An 11016-nucleotide genomic window follows, 5' to 3' on the forward strand; every position below is an offset into this window, starting at 1 on the left:
GCAGACTGGTGCAGCCACTATGGAAGACAGTATGGAGTTTCCTTAAAAAACTGAAAATGGAACTCCCATTTGACCCTGTGATCCCACTTCTAGGAATATATCCCAAGAAACCAGAAACATCAATCAGAAAGGATATATGCACCCCTATGTTCATAGCAGCACAATTCACCATAGCTAAGATCTGGAAACAGCCTAAGTGCCCATCAGTAGATGAATGGATTAGAAAACTGTGGTACATCTACACGATGGAATACTATGCTGCTGTAAAAAGGAAGGAACTCTTACCATTTGCAACGTCATGGATGGAACTGGAGAGCATTATGCTAAGTGAAATAAGCCAGTCAATAAAGGAAAAATACCACGTGATCTCACTCATTCATGGACAATAGAGACCATTATAAACTTTTGAACAATAATAGATACAGAGGCAGAGCTGCCTCAAACAGATTGTCAAACTGCAGCGGGAAGGCCAGGGAGGGTTGGGGGGCAGGAGGTAGGGGGGTAAGAGATCAACTAAAGGACTTGTATGCATGCATATAAGCATAACCAATGGACATAAGACACTGGGTGATAGGGGAGGCTAGGGGACTGTCTAGGGCGGGGGGATAAAATGGATACATATGTAATACCCTTTGTAATACTTTAAGCAATAAAAAATAAAATAAAAATAAAAAAAATTTTTTTAAAAATATAAATAAATGGTGTTGGGAAAATTGGACAGATATATGCAAAAAAATGAAACTAGACCACCAACTTACACCATACACAAAAATAAACTCAAAATGGATAAAGGACTTAAATGTACGACAGGAAACCATAAAAATTCTAGAAGAATCCAAAGGCAACAAAATCTCAGACATATGCCGAAGCAATTTCTTCACTGATACAGCTCCTAGGGCACTTGAAACTAAAGAGAAAATGAACAAATGGGACTACATCAAAATAAAAAGCTTCTGCACAGCAAAAGAAACCATCAACAAAACAACGAGAAAACCCACTGTGTGGGAAAACATATTTGCCAATGACATATCTGATAAGGGTCTAATCTCCAAAATTTATAGGGAACTCATACAACTTAACAAAAGGAAGATAAACAATCCAATCAAAAAATGGGCAAAGGACCTAAATAGACACCTTTCAAAAGAGGACATTCAGAAAGCCAAGAGACATATGAAAACATGCTCAAAGTCACTAATCATCCGAGAGATGCAAATCAAAACAGCAATGAGGTACCATCTCACACCGGTCAGACTGGCTAGCATCAACAAATCAACAAACGACAAGTGCTGGAGAGGATGTGGAGAAAAAGGAACACTTGTGCACTGCTGGTGGGAATGCAGACTGGTGCAGCCACTATGGAAGACAGTATGGAGTTTCCTTAAAAAACTGAAAATGGAACTCCCATTTGACCCTGTGATCCCACTTCTAGGAATATATCCCAAGAAACCAGAAACATCAATCAGAAAGGATATATGCACCCCTATGTTCATAGCAGCACAATTCACCATAGCTAAGATCTGGAAACAGCCTAAGTGCCCATCAGTAGATGAATGGATTAGAAAACTGTGGTACATCTACACGATGGAATACTATGCTGCTGTAAAAAGGAAGGAACTCTTACCATTTGCAACGTCATGGATGGAACTGGAGAGCATTATGCTAAGTGAAATAAGCCAGTCAATAAAGGAAAAATACCACGTGATCTCACTCATTCATGGACAATAGAGACCATTATAAACTTTTGAACAATAATAGATACAGAGGCAGAGCTGCCTCAAACAGATTGTCAAACTGCAGCGGGAAGGCCAGGGAGGGTTGGGGGGCAGGAGGTAGGGGGGTAAGAGATCAACTAAAGGACTTGTATGCATGCATATAAGCATAACCAATGGACATAAGACACTGGGTGATAGGGGAGGCTAGGGGACTGTCTAGGGCGGGGGGATAAAATGGATACATATGTAATACCCTTTGTAATACTTTAAGCAATAAAAAATAAAATAAAAATAAAAAAAATTTTTTTAAAAAAATAAATAAATGGTGTTGGGAAAATTGGACAGATATATGCAAAAAAATGAAACTAGACCACCAACTTACACCATACACAAAAATAAACTCAAAATGGATAAAGGACTTAAATGTACGACAGGAAACCATAAAAATTCTAGAAGAATCCAAAGGCAACAAAATCTCAGACATATGCCGAAGCAATTTCTTCACTGATACAGCTCCTAGGGCACTTGAAACTAAAGAGAAAATGAACAAATGGGACTACATCAAAATAAAAAGCTTCTGCACAGCAAAAGAAACCATCAACAAAACAACGAGAAAACCCACTGTGTGGGAAAACATATTTGCCAATGACATATCTGATAAGGGTCTAATCTCCAAAATTTATAGGGAACTCATACAACTTAACAAAAGGAAGATAAACAATCCAATCAAAAAATGGGCAAAGGACCTAAATAGACACCTTTCAAAAGAGGACATTCAGAAAGCCAAGAGACATATGAAAACATGCTCAAAGTCACTAATCATCCGAGAGATGCAAATCAAAACAGCAATGAGGTACCATCTCACACCGGTCAGACTGGCTAGCATCAACAAATCAACAAACGACAAGTGCTGGAGAGGATGTGGAGAAAAAGGAACACTTGTGCACTGCTGGTGGGAATGCAGACTGGTGCAGCCACTATGGAAGACAGTATGGAGTTTCCTTAAAAAACTGAAAATGGAACTCCCATTTGACCCTGTGATCCCACTTCTAGGAATATATCCCAAGAAACCAGAAACATCAATCAGAAAGGATATATGCACCCCTATGTTCATAGCAGCACAATTCACCATAGCTAAGATCTGGAAACAGCCTAAGTGCCCATCAGTAGATGAATGGATTAGAAAACTGTGGTACATCTACACGATGGAATACTATGCTGCTGTAAAAAGGAAGGAACTCTTACCATTTGCAACGTCATGGATGGAACTGGAGAGCATTATGCTAAGTGAAATAAGCCAGTCAATAAAGGAAAAATACCACATGATCTCACTCATTCATGGACAATAGAGACCATTATAAACTTTTGAACAATAATAGATACAGAGGCAGAGCTGCCTCAAACAGATTGTCAAACTGCAGCGGGAAGGCCAGGGAGGGTTGGGGGGCAGGAGGTAGGGGGGTAAGAGATCAACTAAAGGACTTGTATGCATGCATATAAGCATAACCAATGGACATAAGACACTGGGTGATAGGGGAGGCTAGGGGACTGTCTAGGGCGGGGGGATAAAATGGATACATATGTAATACCCTTTGTAATACTTTAAGCAATAAAAAATAAAATAAAAATAAAAAAAATTTTTTTAAAAAAATAAATAAATGGTGTTGGGAAAATTGGACAGATATATGCAAAAAAATGAAACTAGACCACCAACTTACACCATACACAAAAATAAACTCAAAATGGATAAAGGACTTAAATGTACGACAGGAAACCATAAAAATTCTAGAAGAATCCAAAGGCAACAAAATCTCAGACATATGCCGAAGCAATTTCTTCACTGATACAGCTCCTAGGGCACTTGAAACTAAAGAGAAAATGAACAAATGGGACTACATCAAAATAAAAAGCTTCTGCACAGCAAAAGAAACCATCAACAAAACAACGAGAAAACCCACTGTGTGGGAAAACATATTTGCCAATGACATATCTGATAAGGGTCTAATCTCCAAAATTTATAGGGAACTCATACAACTTAACAAAAGGAAGATAAACAATCCAATCAAAAAATGGGCAAAGGACCTAAATAGACACCTTTCAAAAGAGGACATTCAGAAAGCCAAGAGACATATGAAAACATGCTCAAAGTCACTAATCATCCGAGAGATGCAAATCAAAACAGCAATGAGGTACCATCTCACACCGGTCAGACTGGCTAGCATCAACAAATCAACAAACGACAAGTGCTGGAGAGGATGTGGAGAAAAAGGAACACTTGTGCACTGCTGGTGGGAATGCAGACTGGTGCAGCCACTATGGAAGACAGTATGGAGTTTCCTTAAAAAACTGAAAATGGAACTCCCATTTGACCCTGTGATCCCACTTCTAGGAATATATCCCAAGAAACCAGAAACATCAATCAGAAAGGATATATGCACCCCTATGTTCATAGCAGCACAATTCACCATAGCTAAGATCTGGAAACAGCCTAAGTGCCCATCAGTAGATGAATGGATTAGAAAACTGTGGTACATCTACACGATGGAATACTATGCTGCTGTAAAAAGGAAGGAACTCTTACCATTTGCAACGTCATGGATGGAACTGGAGAGCATTATGCTAAGTGAAATAAGCCAGTCAATAAAGGAAAAATACCACATGATCTCACTCATTCATGGACAATAGAGACCATTATAAACTTTTGAACAATAATAGATACAGAGGCAGAGCTGCCTCAAACAGATTGTCAAACTGCAGCGGGAAGGCCAGGGAGGGTTGGGGGGCAGGAGGTAGGGGGGTAAGAGATCAACTAAAGGACTTGTATGCATGCATATAAGCATAACCAATGGACATAAGACACTGGGTGATAGGGGAGGCTAGGGGACTGTCTAGGGCGGGGGGATAAAATGGATACATATGTAATACCCTTTGTAATACTTTAAGCAATAAAAAATAAAATAAAAATAAAAAAAAATTTTTTAAAAAAATAAATAAATGGTGTTGGGAAAATTGGACAGATATATGCAAAAAATTGAAACTAGACCACCAACTTACACCATACACAAAAATAAACTCAAAATGGATAAAGGACTTAAATGTACGACAGGAAACCATAAAAATTCTAGAAGAATCCAAAGGCAACAAAATCTCAGACATATGCCGAAGCAATTTCTTCACTGATACAGCTCCTAGGGCACTTGAAACTAAAGAAAAAATGAACAAATGGGACTACATCAAAATAAAAAGCTTCTGCACAGCAAAAGAAACCATCAACAAAACAACGAGAAAACCCACTGTGTGGGAAAACATATTTGCCAATGACATATCTGATAAGGGCCTAATCTCCAAAATTTATAGGGAACTCATACAACTTAACAAAAGGAAGATAAACAATCCAATCAAAAAATGGGCAAAGGACCTAAATAGACACCTTTCAAAAGAGGACATTCAGAAAGCCAAGAGACATATGAAAACATGCTCAAAGTCACTAATCATCCGAGAGATGCAAATCAAAACAGCAATGAGGTACCATCTCACACCGGTCAGACTGGCTAGCATCAACAAATCAACAAACGACAAGTGCTGGAGAGGATGTGGAGAAAAAGGAACACTTGTGCACTGCTGGTGGGAATGCAGACTGGTGCAGCCACTATGGAAGACAGTATGGAGTTTCCTTAAAAAACTGAAAATGGAACTCCCATTTGACCCTGTGATCCCACTTCTAGGAATATATCCCAAGAAACCAGAAACATCAATCAGAAAGGATATATGCACCCCTATGTTCATAGCAGCACAATTCACCATAGCTAAGATCTGGAAACAGCCTAAGTGCCCATCAGTAGATGAATGGATTAGAAAACTGTGGTACATCTACACGATGGAATACTATGCTGCTGTAAAAAGGAAGGAACTCTTACCATTTGCAACGTCATGGATGGAACTGGAGAGCATTATGCTAAGTGAAATAAGCCAGTCAATAAAGGAAAAATACCACATGATCTCACTCATTCATGGACAATAGAGACCATTATAAACTTTTGAACAATAATAGATACAGAGGCAGAGCTGCCTCAAACAGATTGTCAAACTGCAGCGGGAAGGCCAGGGAGGGTTGGGGGGCAGGAGGTAGGGGGGTAAGAGATCAACTAAAGGACTTGTATGCATGCATATAAGCATAACCAATGGACATAAGACACTGGGTGATAGGGGAGGCTAGGGGACTGTCTAGGGCGGGGGGATAAAATGGATACATATGTAATACCCTTTGTAATACTTTAAGCAATAAAAAATAAAATAAAAATAAAAAAAAATTTTTTAAAAAAATAAATAAATGGTGTTGGGAAAATTGGACAGATATATGCAAAAAATTGAAACTAGACCACCAACTTACACCATACACAAAAATAAACTCAAAATGGATAAAGGACTTAAATGTACGACAGGAAACCATAAAAATTCTAGAAGAATCCAAAGGCAACAAAATCTCAGACATATGCCGAAGCAATTTCTTCACTGATACAGCTCCTAGGGCACTTGAAACTAAAGAAAAAATGAACAAATGGGACTACATCAAAATAAAAAGCTTCTGCACAGCAAAAGAAACCATCAACAAAACAACGAGAAAACCCACTGTGTGGGAAAACATATTTGCCAATGACATATCTGATAAGGGCCTAATCTCCAAAATTTATAGGGAACTCATACAACTTAACAAAAGGAAGATAAACAATCCAATCAAAAAATGGGCAAAGGACCTAAATAGACACCTTTCAAAAGAGGACATTCAGAAAGCCAAGAGACATATGAAAACATGCTCAAAGTCACTAATCATCCGAGAGATGCAAATCAAAACAGCAATGAGGTACCATCTCACACCGGTCAGACTGGCTAGCATCAACAAATCAACAAACGACAAGTGCTGGAGAGGATGTGGAGAAAAAGGAACACTTGTGCACTGCTGGTGGGAATGCAGACTGGTGCAGCCACTATGGAAGACAGTATGGAGTTTCCTTAAAAAACTGAAAATGGAACTCCCATTTGACCCTGTGATCCCACTTCTAGGAATATATCCCAAGAAACCAGAAACATCAATCAGAAAGGATATATGCACCCCTATGTTCATAGCAGCACAATTCACCATAGCTAAGATCTGGAAACAGCCTAAGTGCCCATCAGTAGATGAATGGATTAGAAAACTGTGGTACATCTACACGATGGAATACTATGCTGCTGTAAAAAGGAAGGAACTCTTACCATTTGCAACGTCATGGATGGAACTGGAGAGCATTATGCTAAGTGAAATAAGCCAGTCAATAAAGGAAAAATACCACATGATCTCACTCATTCATGGACAATAGAGACCATTATAAACTTTTGAACAATAATAGATACAGAGGCAGAGCTGCCTCAAACAGATTGTCAAACTGCAGCGGGAAGGCCAGGGAGGGTTGGGGGGCAGGAGGTAGGGGGGTAAGAGATCAACTAAAGGACTTGTATGCATGCATATAAGCATAACCAATGGACATAAGACACTGGGTGATAGGGGAGGCTAGGGGACTGTCTAGGGCGGGGGGATAAAATGGATACATATGTAATACCCTTTGTAATACTTTAAGCAATAAAAAATAAAATAAAAATAAAAAAAAATTTTTTAAAAAAATAAATAAATGGTGTTGGGAAAATTGGACAGATATATGCAAAAAATTGAAACTAGACCACCAACTTACACCATACACAAAAATAAACTCAAAATGGATAAAGGACTTAAATGTACGACAGGAAACCATAAAAATTCTAGAAGAATCCAAAGGCAACAAAATCTCAGACATATGCCGAAGCAATTTCTTCACTGATACAGCTCCTAGGGCACTTGAAACTAAAGAAAAAATGAACAAATGGGACTACATCAAAATAAAAAGCTTCTGCACAGCAAAAGAAACCATCAACAAAACAACGAGAAAACCCACTGTGTGGGAAAACATATTTGCCAATGACATATCTGATAAGGGCCTAATCTCCAAAATTTATAGGGAACTCATACAACTTAACAAAAGGAAGATAAACAATCCAATCAAAAAATGGGCAAAGGACCTAAATAGACACCTTTCAAAAGAGGACATTCAGAAAGCCAAGAGACATATGAAAACATGCTCAAAGTCACTAATCATCCGAGAGATGCAAATCAAAACAGCAATGAGGTACCATCTCACACCGGTCAGACTGGCTAGCATCAACAAATCAACAAACGACAAGTGCTGGAGAGGATGTGGAGAAAAAGGAACACTTGTGCACTGCTGGTGGGAATGCAGACTGGTGCAGCCACTATGGAAGACAGTATGGAGTTTCCTTAAAAAACTGAAAATGGAACTCCCATTTGACCCTGTGATCCCACTTCTAGGAATATATCCCAAGAAACCAGAAACACCAATCAGAAAGGATATATGCACCCCTATGTTCATAGCAGCACAATTCACCATAGCTAAGATCTGGAAACAGCCTAAGTGCCCATCAGTAGATGAATGGATTAGAAAACTGTGGTACATCTACACGATGGAATACTATGCTGCTGTAAAAAGGAAGGAACTCTTACCATTTGCAACGTCATGGATGGAACTGGAGAGCATTATGCTAAGTGAAATAAACCAGTCAATAAAGGAAAAATACCACATGATCTCACTCATTCATGGACAATAGAGACCATTATAAACTTTTGAACAATAATAGATACAGAGGCAGAGCTGCCTCAAACAGATTGTCAAACTGCAGCGGGAAGGCCGGGGAGGGTTGGGGGGCAGGAGGTAGGGGGGTAAGAGGTCAACTAAAGGACTTGTATGCATGCATATAAGCATAACCAATGGACATAAGACACTGGGTGATAGGGGAGGCTAGGGGACTGTCTAGGGCGGGGGGATAAAATGGATACATATGTAATACCCTTTGTAATACTTTAACCAATAAAAAAAAAAGAAATTTTTTGATATTTGCAACCATAGTAAAACAAAGATTTATATTTTTGATATTTATTTTTTATATTTAAATGCCATTTAACAAAGAAAAAATCAACCAAAAAAATGAGTTCACGTGTCACCTCTGACATGCGTGTCATAGGTTCACCATCACTGCTCTAATATCAGGAACAAGACGAGGATGTCAACTCTCACCACTCTTACTCAACATAGTTCTGGAAATTCTAGCCAGAACAATAATCCAAGAGAAAGAAATAAAAGGCATCCAAATAGGGAAGGAAGCAATAAAACTGTCATTTTTTGCAGACGACGTGATTTTGTATATAGAAAATCCTAAAGACTCACCAAAAAACTATTAGAAACAATAAACAAATACAGTTAAGTTGCAGGATACAAAATCAATGTACTAAAATCCATTGCCTTCCTGTATACTAATTAACAACAAAACTTCAGAAAAAGAAATGAAAAAAAAAAAACCACACACGAAACAATTCCTTTTGCAATTGCAACCAAAAGAATAAAATACCTAGGAATAAACTTAACAAAGAATATGAAAGTTCTATATACTGAAAATTACAAAATATTATTAAAAGAGATTTTAAAAGACACAACAAAATGGAAAAATATCATGTGTTCATGAATTGGAAAAATCAACACAGTTAAAATGGCCATATTATCCAAAGCATTAGACAGTTTTAATGCAATCCCCATTGAAATCCCAATGTCATTTTTAAAAAAGAAATAGAATGAGAAATCATTAAATTTGTATGGAACCACAAAAGATCCCGAATAGCCAAAACAATCCTGAGAAAAAAGAACCAAGCTGGAAGTATCACACTCCCTGACTTCAAATTATACTACAGAGCTACGATAATCAAAACAGCATAGTATTGGCAGAGAAACAGACACACAGATCAATGGAACAGAATAGACAACCCAGCTATAAAATCACATTTATATAGATGGATAATTTTTGACAAAGGAGCCAGAAACACACAATGGAGTAAAGATAGTCTCTTCAATAAATTTTGCTGGGTTCAACTTTAATAAGGTGAAAGTGCACTATGAAGATTGTTCACCTTTGATGCATTTGGGATTTATGTGGTTACTTGAACTTTGAAGAACTACTGGATCTTAATGCAATCTTTCATAAGAATATATTTTATACTATGTAAAAAAATAAGACAAAACTTATTACTAGGAAAAGCAAAGACCAATTATCATTACTTTTTTTGAGATTGTGTTTTATAAGAAAACACTCAAATGTGTGCAGCTATTTTCTTATGTTGAAATACTTTGAAAGTTTAAAACATCGGCAAATAATTAATATTAAATTTTTTCCACACTGAGATACTGTGTAAACAAAATGCCTTAATTATTAATAAGCCAATGTATATGATACCAAGATATGCTTTTTACAAAAGTAAAACCAACCATGCTTCTGGCATGAAAATTGTGGAATTAAATCAGGGGTTTCCATTCATGTGAAATGTTGTTAAAACTTATTTTACACCATCTTTAAAACTTGAGAATATTTTTAATATCTCTGAAATTTTTTTGCCAGAATCTTCATGTCATGTATGTGTTATTCCTATATAAAAGAAAGAGGTAAATATGTATTTGTGGTAGTGCTTAGCTGAAAATGTTCATAGAGTTGGCTAATTTATATTCACTTTCTCTTGTATATAGAGTTCTAATATTTTCAGTTTTGTATCATTTAAGCTTCACTTGAGTAAATTTACTAAATATTCCCATTTTTAAAGAAAATCTGCTTTTGTATGAGTTCTAATTGTTTTTTTACTACATTATGATTTATAGAATTACATAAATTGCTTTAGAAATGTTTACAGTTAGTGCTGACCTTATATTTTGATTCCAACTCTTTTTTTTAATTGTTTTATTGCTTAAAGTATTACAAAGGGTATTACATATGTGTCCTTTTTCTTCCCCTCCCTTGACAATCCCCTGGCCTCCCCTACCCCCCAGTGTCTTATGTCCATTGGTTATGCTTATATGCATGTATACAAATCCTTCGGTTGATCTCTTACCCCCCTCCCTCCTGCCCCCTCAACCCTCCCTGACCTTCATGCTGCAGTTTGACAATCAGTTTGAGGCAATTCTGCCTCTGTATCTATTATAGTTCATAAGTTTATAATGGCCTTTATTATCCCTGAATGAGTGAGATCATGTGGTATTTTTCCTTCATTGACTGGCTTATTTCACTTAGCATAATGCTCTCCAGTTCCATCCATGCCATTGCAAATGGTAAGAGTTCCTTCTTTTTTACAGAGGCATAGTATTCCATCGTGTAGATGTACCACAGTTTTCTTATCCATTCA

Source organism: Myotis daubentonii, chromosome X (genome assembly GCF_963259705.1).
Source record: "Myotis daubentonii chromosome X, mMyoDau2.1, whole genome shotgun sequence".
Taxonomy (NCBI): domain Eukaryota; kingdom Metazoa; phylum Chordata; class Mammalia; order Chiroptera; family Vespertilionidae; genus Myotis; species Myotis daubentonii.